General features: G+C 41.0%; 1 pseudogene; it reads left to right on the forward strand.

Moving 5' to 3' along the window:
- Positions 1–1,722: 1,722 nt before the first annotated feature.
- On the forward strand, positions 1,723–1,840 carry LOC124799852 (annotated as a pseudogene).
- Positions 1,841–12,318: the final 10,478 nt, after the last annotated feature.

Consider the following 12,318-nt stretch of genomic DNA (forward strand, 5'->3'; position numbering starts at 1 on the left):
CACTTTATTATTCTTTCTTTCATTTGTCTTTAATAGTAATAACCACGTACTGTATTTGTTCATGACTCGAATAAATAACCTGTGTAATTTAACGTCACATCACAGCTTCGTTGTGGTTCTGCTACAGGGGCAATAAAATTTGTGTGGAACAATTCAGGTAAAAAACCGAGATATGAGAAAACTTAGTCCAGTAACTGAATCTGATATATTGTTTCCATTGTTGTGTTGACACCGTAGCTTGCTTCGCTAGCAGAATAATTTATTTTTACCGTGCGAAAAAGCTTCATCAGGAGGTCTGATTGACAGATATGGTAACTGTGTCGTTAGGTTAGCGTAATTCGTTCCGTAATCGGTGCTGGCGCTGATCTGAAAACCAGTTCCGGACCAGTTAGCGGACTTCGTCGAAGCTCTATAAATCTCACACACGGGTAATCTCGCGAGTAGAGTGAAGCGCCTTTTTATGAGAAAATGATTATCATTTGGGGCAGTTATGCCGTCGTTGTGGTTTTAAGGTATGTTCTGTTGCTTTTTATTGAATATCACATCACGTAACTTAATCAACTTTAACACTCTATTCAATAACACCAGGATGGAACCTGACGAGTTGGCAAGACCGGTACGGGTCAGTGCTTCTGGCGCATGGATGTGTGTGGGCGAGTCTTCCATATCACAGGTGTGTGATAAGTCTCATGAGAAGTAGCGGAGCTAGTAGACGCCTATTTTCAAGTGTCGTAATATTTCGCGAAGTAATAAGTGCATTATGAGAACTGTTGTGAATTGCACAATTCATTAATGAAGTTAGGAACTTGCTGCTTAGTTATCTATTATAACCACTGATAATACGGTCATGTTAACGCCGTAAACCATTGAGATACCTCTTGTTAAGTGTGGCTGTTGCGTGCAAGGGACGGATGGACGTAAAACCAATACAAACCATTTCTAAATAGCAGACTATCAATTAACAGTCAATATCGGCACATATTCCAGTGACTATAGTGGGAAAGGTGACACAGTTGTGAGACGCTGTAATCGCATTCGGGAGGCTGAGGGTTCAGATACCAGTCTGGCCATCCAGATTAAGTTTCCCGCGATTTCCCCACATCTCTCAAGACAAATCCTGACCTTTGAAAGGGTGCGACCGATTTCCTTCCACGTCGTTCTCCAAAGTGAGTTTGTGCTTCATCTTTAATGGCCTAGGCGCCGACGGGACATTAAACTCTACTCTTACTTCCTCTAGTATCTAAAAAATTGACAACATTCAAAAACTTCTATGGCAGCTTCAGTATTGTCCCTATTTCTTCCAGCTATTCTCCACCTTCATGTACAAACCTACTCTGCAAGCCACAGTACTGTGCATAGTGGAGGATACATTGTACCACTGCTGCTCATTACTTTCCTGTTCCACTCGCAAATGGAATCAGCGAAAAACAATTGTCTATATGTTTCTGTACGGGAACTAATTTCTCTTATCCTGTCCTCGTGGTCTTTAAGCGATATGTACTTTAGTGGCAGTAGAATCGTTCTGCGGCCAGCCGCAAATGGCGATTTACTAAATTTTCTGGATAGTTTATCGCGAGGGTTACGCAAGCATTCTCTATGCAGCTCCTAAAATTCTCCCAATAAATCGACGTCGACCGTACGCCTTCCCTACTACCGACCTTAGGTGATCGTTCCATTTCATGTCCCTTTGCAGTGTTATACCCACTTGTTTAATCGACGTGTGGCAACGGCCTTGCCGCTGTGCATTCACCGGTTCCCGTCAAATCACCGAAGTTAAGCATTGTCGGGCGTGGCTGGCACTTGGATGGGTAACCATCCGGGCCCCCATGCGCTGTTGCCATTTTTCGGTGTGAAGTCAGCCTCGTGATGCCAGTTGAGGAGCTACTCGACCGGCTCCGGTCGAAGAAAACCATCATAACGACCGGGAGAGCGGTGTGCTGACCACACGCCCCTCCTATCCGCATCCTCAGCTGAGGATGACACGGCGGTCGGATGGTCCCGATGGGCCACTTGTGGCCTGAAGACGGAGTGCTTTATTTTTTTTATTTATTTTAATCGACGTGACTGTCTCAAGTATCACACCGCTAGTATTATATTAGAACATTGCAGAACTGTTTTTCTTACTCATGTCACCTTCTCCACATTTACAGCAAGCTGACATTCATCACACCAAATAGAAAGCCTGAGTAAGTCATCCGGTATCCTTCCACAGTCAGTCACAGACTACATTTAACAGTACACTACAGTGTCATCCACGTAAAGCCACAGGTTGCTGCTCAACCTTTTCCGCAGATCGGTCATATAAACGGAGAACGATAGTGATCCTATAACACTTCCCTTTCCTCTGTTTCCAATTACACTCACCGTCGAGGACAATGTACTGGCTTATGTTACTTTAAAAGTCTTCGAGCCACTCACATGCCTGAGTACATTTTCCGTATTCTCGGACCTTCGTGAAGAGTCTACAGTGTGGAACTATGTCAAACACTTTCCGTAAAGCTAGGAACATCCTGTTGCCCTTCGTCTGTGGTTCACAGGATGCTGTGCCTGAAAAGGGTAAGCCGAGTTTTGCACGAACGATGCTTCCTAAACCCATGTTTATTTGAAACTTCCTGGCAGATTAAAACTGTGTGCCCGACCGAGACTCGAACTCGGGACCTTTGCCTTTCGCGGGCAAGTGCTCTACCATGTTTATTTGTTGATTGAACTAATTGACGACCACTCAATTGCTTATCTGTTCTCCCAGCAGAAACACGCTGCTAGCCTTTTTGTGGATTTATTAACTTTAGTAACCATTGTTACCATAATGTCATCGTGATTAATAACCCCTTCCTCTATACTGCCATTTTCGATAAGGTCCGGCCTATTTTTAACTATGAGCCCTAAAATATTTACACCGCTCAAAAGTCGTCTAACTAGTGAAACTTTCCCTTTGAATGTAAAGAACGACTGTGCTGGTAAAACTTCTACGTTACTTGATTTTCAAACTCCTGAGTGAAACTGAACCTACTGAGACTGTTTTCTCTTTACTTATTCTCAACATTTCTAAACTGACACACAATATTTTAGCGCAACTCAATCTGACTTTCAGTAATCCCTACAAAAGAATAGCCCTGACCAACAATAACCAATACCCTTCAAGAATCACTTACCTCACAAAAATCTTCGTTACTCTAACTACTGCAATACAGCGAGCGCCAATACTGCCAGCTAAATAAAAGAGTCTAACTACTGAAAGCACTAACTACTGATAGGCATATAGTTAGCAAATGAAAGATTTTGATAGAGAAAAAACAAGCTATTTACAACTTGTACAGAAAGCAGATGGCAGTTATGAGTCGACGTACATGAAGGGAAAGCTGTGGTTGAGAAGGAAGTGAGAAAGGATTGTAGCCTACCCCCGATGTTATTCAATCTCTACATTGAGCAATCAGTAAAGGAAACCAAAGAAAAATTGGGAGTACGAATTAAAGTTCAAGGAAAAGAAAGAAAAACCTTGAGGTTTGCCAATGATACTGTAATTCTGTCAGAGACAACAAAGGACTTGGAAGAGCAATTAAACGGAATGGACAGTGTCTTTAAAGGAGGGTATAAGATGAACATCAACTACGCAAGACAAGGATAACGGAATGTAGTCGAATTAAATCAGGCAGTGCTGAGGGAATCAGACTAGGGAACGGGACAGTTAAAGTAGTAGATGAATTTTGCTATTAGAGCAACAAAATAGCTGTTGATGGCCGAACTAGAGAGGATATAAAATGTAGACTGTCAATGGCAAGAAAACCTTTTCCGAAAAAGAGAAATTTGTTAACATTGAATATAGATTTAAGTGTTATGGAGTGTTTTCTGAAGGATTTGTCTGGGACGTACCAAGCATGAAAGAGAAACACAGACGATAAACAGTTTCAGAAAAATGGTTCAAATGGCTCTGAGCACTATGGGACTTAACTTCTTATGTTATCAGTCCCCTAGAACTTAGAACTACTTAAGGGCAATTCCACAGTTACGGGTGTTACATGTACACACCTTAAAACCAGGAAAAATAATGTAAGGAAAAATATTTATTGAATTTAATATTGAAAACTTTTAAGGCTTACATTATATTTCATCTTAGAAATGTTGATACTGGAATTGTTTTATTGTTCTCCTAGTTATTAATCAAAAAAGTAGTGTTACGGGTGTTACCAAAAGTAGACCTGGCCCCTGTTATGAGTTAGGGAATTCTCTAATTCCTGCAAACTTGATGAAGCTTTTATTCTTGTAAAACACCTGTTAAGAGGTATTGCCCCAAATTTTATTTTGAAATATAAATTTTTATTTTTTTGGACATCATAACTTAGTAAATATATATTTTTTGCTGTTACGGGTGTTACATTAAATGTTACGGGTGTTACATAGATGCATCAGATTTGATTCTTGAAGGAATAAATTTACCTCTTACAATTGCATAAAAAGAAAAGAAGTATTGTAGTTTATTTGGAATAAAAGTATGTACTTAAGGAAAAATATTTGAAGGATAAAGCTATTTATTACACAAAAAATTTTGTTACAGTTTTATAGTACAACTAGGCCAAGATATTGTTACTTACTTAACATTTACCTCATTTTGTTTCTTATTATTGATTGGTTTAAAAACTTCATTTAATAATCTTTTTCCGCAACATCCAACTCAAAATTGAACTCTTAGTACAATCGGTTACCTTGTTGTTTGATTTCTGGTGTTGTTACCTTAGACAATACTTGACTGAATTTCAAAAAACAAACATGTTTCATCTAGTTTAAAAAGTGTTTTACCTTTTCCTACTGACTTCAGAAACATTATTTTCACATCCTCCTCTTCATCAACCTCACTCTGGCAGATTCCCAAGTAACGGTATTGAGTTTTGGATAGGGTTAGCTTCTTTTTGTCACTTGGAATGTCAACCAAGACAAATAACCCAAATTTCAAATCAGACTTTCCAATTTTATTAGTAAGGTTTAACTCACAAGCACTTCCAATATTGCTTGTGATTCAGATAGTGAAACAGTCTCCAGATCAGAATCATCAGAACTGCACACTTCATAGAAGTTTATGCATCTTTTGCATGTAATGTTTTAACTTTGGCCTCCTCAGTGCTAAATACTGACACCCTTGTCATTAATGACTCTGCCGTTTTTGAAACCAGCAAATCAGTTGTGTTACAAGGCCGAAAGTGATGGCAGCCCTGGATTTGAAGGATTGCTTGTAAAGTTTTTCACCTTTCATCCAAAATAGGAATGTTTGGAGGGCAGTGTGGAGGGTAAAAATCGTAGAGGGAGACCAAGAGATGAATACACTAAGCAGATTCAGAAGGATGTGGGTTGCAGTAAGTACTGGGAGATGAAGAAGCTTGCACAGGATAGGGTAGCATGGAGAGCTGCATCAAACCAGTCTCAGGACTGAAGACCACAACAACAACAGGAATGTTATGCTCCACTGTTATCTTATCAACCCATAGTACCTCAATTTTAGAAAAGCTCATCAGAGTGTAATCATAAAAGTCAATTACGTTGTTAATAATAACTTTCCTAGATCTAACAGCTGTCCACACGCTCCTCTTCAGTGCACCTCCAATGCCATCCATGGCTCCTTTACCATGTGAACTGGCAACAAAATTCCACTCAACTGTCAATCCGAAGTCTCTCTCAAAATAACATAGATTGGGCAAAGTGTATTTATTTTTGAACTGCCCAGCACAGTTGTCAGAAAATATAAAAACTCTTTTAACTTTAGGAAACGCTTTTTTAATGTCCGTTATAACAGTTTTAAGAGAAGTCCACACAAAATATTTTGTGTGTGAAAGGTCATTACTGATGACTGCATAGGACCTGACTTCATGGTTTGCAAACTAAATGCAGAAAGTGCAAATAGTCACTTGTGAATGTGCCCAGTGTGCACTCTGTACCTCATCTTACGAAATTAGAGCATAATTCTCAGCAAAGTCCATTTGAAGAACACATTCTTCAGCATCAAGGCTGTTTTTCTTTCCTTTGATGAAATCACTCTGCTTTATCTTCACGTAGCAATGTTTTTTAAACTGCGGCAATTTGTCAACCGGAATGTTCACTAAGACAAGGATGATGTTTCCCATCATTTTCCCATTGCTGCCAGACAATCTTTTTAGTTACGTCAAAGCCTTCTGGGATAAATTTGCTCAATTTAATTTGACATTCCTGGCATGACCCAAAAACACAGTTTTCGTTCTGTGAATTACAACTTAATTCGTTCAATAATTCCTTGTGATTGCTTGGAACAGCTTTGCTCAAAGACTCAAGTATGCTTATGAAATTGTAGGCTCTTATGAATGGCTAGAATTTGCCTCAATAAGCAGTTTACTGGGCCTATATAAAATTTAAAATTGAGGTTAGCAATATTGATGCCCTTGGGAAAGTTAGAACTGAAAATATAAACTATATGTAATCTAAAGAATTTTGGGCTTAATTAACTTTTTAGGAGAACATCAGTTGATTCAGGTTAATGCCCCAATTAACTTTTATAATGTAGGTGCAGTGCTTAAACAAGTGTATGCAGAGGAATAAAAATTTTTGTTTTCAAGCTTAAAACTGTTTTCATATGTAATAAACATAGTTAAAAAACTTTTTCCATTCATAATAATACCCTATGGTTATAATTTAAATGTACGGCCTAGGCCTACTAAAGATGAAGGTGGCATTAAACCTTCCAATTCAAGTTACGGGTGTTACGCATGTGTTAAGTAACACCAGAAACAAAAATCAGTAACACCCGTAACAGCTCTAAGAGTGTTAAATAAGACTTCAAAATGCCATGTAATGGTATGAATTGTGAAACATGTGCATAACCTCACTTTTACATAAAGGTATTGTACAGAACAAATTTACTAGATTACAAATTAAACTTTTGTATCTTTTTGTTACGGGTGTTACAAGCTGCACATATATTATAAAACTAACAAAATAAAGAAATGCAATTAGCTTAGCTCAACAAAACGAATTATTGTGAGCTATAACAATGTTGACTTCAAACACAACTAATACTCATCTGGAAATAGAGTAGTGCACTTTAAACACTTAGTGAAGGTAGAAATTTAATTTTTTCATAGTCATGATTATTTTGCAATGAACAAATGTACTTGTAACTTGGCATTTTTAAGATTATATTTGAAATATTGTCATTTTAATTTTTTTGTCACAAAGTCTCTTTAACATGGAATGTCCCTTAAACCCAACTAACCTAAGGACATCACACACACCCATGCCCGAGGCAGGATTCGAACCTGCAACAGTAGCGTTCGCGCGGTTCCAGGCTGTACCGCCTAGAACCGCTCGGCCACTCCGGCCGGCATAAACAGTTTAAATATGAACAGAATAGAAGCGTTTGATATGTGCAGCTACAGGAGAATGGTGAAGGTTACATGGGTACATCACGTAACTAATGAGGAGCTACTGAATAGAACTGATGAGAAGAGAAATTTGTGTCACATTCTGACTAGAATCAAGAACGATTGCTAGGACGCATTCTGAGACACCATGAGATTACAAATTTGGTATTGGATGAAAGTGTTGGGGGTAAAAATTGTACAGGGCGACCAAGACATGAATAAAGCAAGCAGCTTCGGAAGGATGTAGGTTGCAGCAGTTATTCGGAGATGAAGAGGCTTGCAGAGGATACAGTAGCATGGAGAGCTGCTGCATTAGACCAATCTTCGGACTGAAGACAAGAATAACAACAACAAGGGAGACTGACAGATGAAACAGTGGCCGCTACTTAACCAATTTAAGCGGCTTTCTGAGGTTCAGAGAGAAAGGATTTTCGTCTGCATACTAAGCCTCTTGCTTGCTGAGCTGTGAATGGTTAAAACGTATGTTCCGTGTAGTCTGAGAATGTGATGATTTAGTTGAAAAAATGCTTTAAAAATATGTTACTATTGATTTCGATTTAATTTCGTAACACATGAGTTAACTCACATCTTTGTGTTGATGCTGACGGTGCTGTGGTATTATCGTACTTCTGCGTTTCACATACTTGAGTATAAATCTAGTGGTTTAAAATACATTTTGCTCATTTCAGTAGTAGTGAGCATATTTCTATTCTACATCTACTACATCTACATTTATACCCCGCGGAACGACTGCCGGAAAGCCTCCGAGCGCGCTCGGAATCTCTCTAATTTTACATTCGTTATCTCCTCGGGAGGTATAAGTAGGGGGGAGTAATATATTCGATACCTCACACAGAAACGCAGCCGGCCAAAGTGGCCGTGCGGTTAAAGGCGCTGCAGTCTGGAACCGCAAGACCGCTGCGGTCGCAGGTTTGAATCCTGCCTCGGGCATGGATGTTTGTGATGTCCTTAGGTTAGTTAGGTTTAACTAGTTCTAAGTTCTAGGGGACTAATGACCTCAGCAGTTGAGTCCCATAGTGCTCAGAGCCATTTGAACCATTTGAACAGAAACGCACCCTCTCGAAACCTGGGCAGCAAGCTACACTGCGATGCAGAGCGCCTCTCTTGCAGAGACTGCCACTTGAGCTTGCTAAACATCTCCGTAACGCTATCACGCTTACCATATAACCCTGTGACGAAACGCGCCGCTCTTCTTCGGATCTTCTCTATCTCCTCCGTCAACCCGATCTGGTACGGGTCCCACACTGATGAGCAATACTCAAGTATAGGTCGAGCGAGTGTTTTGTAAGCCACTTCCTTTGTTGATGGACTACATTTTCTAAGAACTCTCCCAATGAATCTCAACCTGGCACCCGCCTTACCAACATTTAATTTTATACGATCATTCCACTTCAAATCGTTCCGTACGCATACTCCCAGATATTTTACAGAAGTAACTGCTACCAGTGTTTGTTCCGCTATCATATAATCATACAATAAGGGATCCTTCCGGGTACATCCGAGTGGTTACCTCACATTCAAATGCCCAACCATTTTCCAGAGTGACTTCGCTCGTCCTCTACGTGGTTGCCGTTAGCAGCGAGCCTATTGAAAACAAAAACTAGTACGACCTTCTCAGTGGGTATTGAAATTCACTATATTGTTAGGAAAATGGCACTGAATATTATAATAACAGGGTAAGAAAGTTCTGACCACTTATTGTAACGTTGATTTACTTCATACACACGCACGAAACTCGCAGTGAATGACACAGACGGTAAGACCAGTGCCTATTCTGCCGGTGACTGCAGTGGGTTGAAGTGTGAGACTGCGTGACTTACGGAGGCACGTCTTCCTGCAGACCCGGAGCTGTGCCCTGTGGTGGGCTGGCAGTCGCTGGGACTTCGCGGGTGGAGCGACGCGGTGACCGCCGGGGACGCCTTCAGCCTCTTCACGGTCGACGGCAGCGTCTTCCTGCAGGTAAGCATCTGCACGCCCACAACCTTAAAATCTGGCTGCTGCTCTACCGCACCCTTCCGTTTACCGAGTGAAGGCTTCACGAAACGTAGAATAGTGTTGTATTATGACTGTCACATCAGTGTAACCAGCAATAAATAAACGAAGAGCTGTATTTTCATCTCTGATTTATTGCAGGGACAGCTGGTTTCGGCATTCCATTATATCATCAACAAGCCATCTAAGGTAAAATAGTGGATGATCATATATTGCCAGACAAATATCACCCAAAACAGACTAGTGTCCGCACCATCATTTGTAACACGGCTATAGACTCGTAAACAGTCAGAGCGCTCACATTGTTTACAAGCGTATAACCATGTTGCATACGGTGGTGTGGATACTGATTCGCTTTTGAATGAAATTTTATCTGGCTATATAAGCTCATCCACTATGTTACCGTAGAGGGCCTGATGATGACATAATGGCATTCCGATTGGTTACCTCTGAATATATCAGAGATGAAAATACAGCTGTTGGTTTGTTTATCGCTGTTACATATATATCGGCTGTCGTCCTGTAGTCCCTCCTAGCAAGGATGGAAGAGGCTGGGCGCGGTGGCCGAGCGGTTTTAGGCGCTTCAGTCCGGAACCGCTCGACTGCTACGGTCGGGCATGGATGTGTGTGATGTCCTTAGGTTAGTTAGGTTTAAGTAGTTCTAAGTTCTAGGGAACTGATGACCTCAGATGTTAAGTCCCATAGTGCTCAGAGCCATTTGAACCATTTGAAAGGTGGAAGAAGTAAAATAACACCTATGAGTCACAGTAGCAATCAGTCAACTATTACACATATCTATGTGGACCAGTTTTTGGAGATTGTCATGGTACACGGACTCATTCGTAGATAAAACAGGTGGCAGACTTCTGGTCATTGGTAGAACACTGGGAAAATACAGAAAACACAGTTGACCCATCCTAGAATATTGCTTAAGCGTGTGGATGCAACAGCAGATAGGACTAACAGTGGATACTGAACGTATAGAAAGACTGGCAGCTTGATTTGTCAATAGTCTCACTCACGGGAGAGCATCACGCAAATGCTAAAAATTAACTGGCGGATGCTTGAAGATAGACGTCAGCTATCCAGTGAAAGCTACTTTAAAAGTTTCAGAACTCTGTGTTGAATGAATAATATAAGGCTTTACTACGGCAGTCTTTGTATCGCTCCCCCAAGGACAGCAAAAACAAGATTATAACAAGATTATGTTTATTACAGCATGCAGAGAGACATTTAAGGAGTAATTCTTCTCGTGCTCCATCCGCGACACGAACACGAAGAAACTTTCATATGCCATCTACGCCATGTGCTTCATTCGCTTACCGAGCATGGATAAACATTTCAGAAAACATGGAATCGTTACAAGATTGTTCATGCTCACATTGAGTTTGTTCTATTTCTACAATCTGATAGATTTAGCTTCAAAATTAGGCCTATTATTATTAATCTAAAGGAATCTACACTAACTATCAAAAATATCCGTACAGGTATTAGTGGACATCATTATGTGGTGTGTCCACCCTTCCTCTTAATGATGACTTGATCTCTGCTGGGGACACTTTCACTGACGTATCTGAATGTTTGTGGAAGAATGAAGCCAATTCATCCTTAAGAGTAGAAACCAGAGAAGATACTGATGTTGGACGCTGAGGTCTGTAGCGAAGATGACGTTCTAACGCACCCCGCACGTATCCACTGGGTTCAGGTCGGGACTCTGGGCAGGCCAGTCCATCTCAGGAAAGTTATTGTCCACAAACCAGCGCCCCGTACTTGCTACTTTATAACAGGGTGCACAGTCAAGCCGATACAAGCAATCATCGCCTCCAAACCGTTATTTATGTACGCGGCACACAATGTCGTAAGATGTTTTCATAACGTTCCGCGTTTAGCGCTTTCATAATCGCAACAAAGGGACGATACCCTAACTACGAAAAACACCCCACACACCGTCCAGACTTAACTATTGGCACTACACTTGATGACAGGCAACGTTCTCGAGTCATTCGCCAAACCCTTTCCTCGGATTGCCTCTGGGTACAGCGTGATTCATCACTCCAAATAGCTCGTCTGCAGTCATCCACTGTAAAGTGCGTCGTTCTTCACACCACCTCAAGCGTCGCTTAGCACTGAATACGGAAACGTGTGGCTTATGAGAAGCTGCTCGACCATTCTTTTTAACTCCATAGCAACAATTATTGTGCTAACTGGAATTCTGGAAACACTTTGGAATACACGAATGATTCCTTCTGATGATTTCATGCGATTTTACAACGCCATTCGACAGTGCTCGTCAATCCCTGTCCGACCGTACATGAGATTCGCCTGTCTTGGATTAGCTATGGCTGTTCCTTCGCGTTTTCATTTCACAGTGACAGTACCGCCAGTCGACTTGAGCAGCTAAGAAGGACTGAATTGTCCCTGCTGGAGTTTTTTGCTCAGGTAACATCCAGTGACTAGTCCACGTTCTAAGCCACTGAGCTGTCCTGACCGACCCAAACGGCTGTTATTTCTTCTCTACTGATAGTACGACACTCTCCGTCTCCTTCTATGCTGGCAGGCCAGTCTCTCGTGACATCTAGTGATCAATTCTGCACTACACAGGGGAGTCAGGAAATTTTTGTTTCCTTACTGTATATTGTTGTTTGTCCTTACGTTGTGTATCCTTATTCATCTTGTTTCTTCATTACTGAACAAACCAACAATTTAGCAGGGCTAGTAATATGGTTGAAGCGCTTTGATGAATTTTCTGAACCAGCGACCACATACGCTCGGTTAACAGGCATCGCGATTTGTGATTCCACGCTTTCTAGGCGCCAATTTAAATTGGAAGGAACACACAGAAAATGTTGTGGGGAAGGCTAACCAAAGACTGCGTTTTATTGGCCGGACACATAGAAAACGTAGCAGATCTACTAAGGAGACTGCC

This window comes from Schistocerca piceifrons, chromosome 5, assembly GCF_021461385.2.
Source record: "Schistocerca piceifrons isolate TAMUIC-IGC-003096 chromosome 5, iqSchPice1.1, whole genome shotgun sequence".
Taxonomy (NCBI): Eukaryota; Metazoa; Arthropoda; class Insecta; order Orthoptera; family Acrididae; genus Schistocerca; species Schistocerca piceifrons.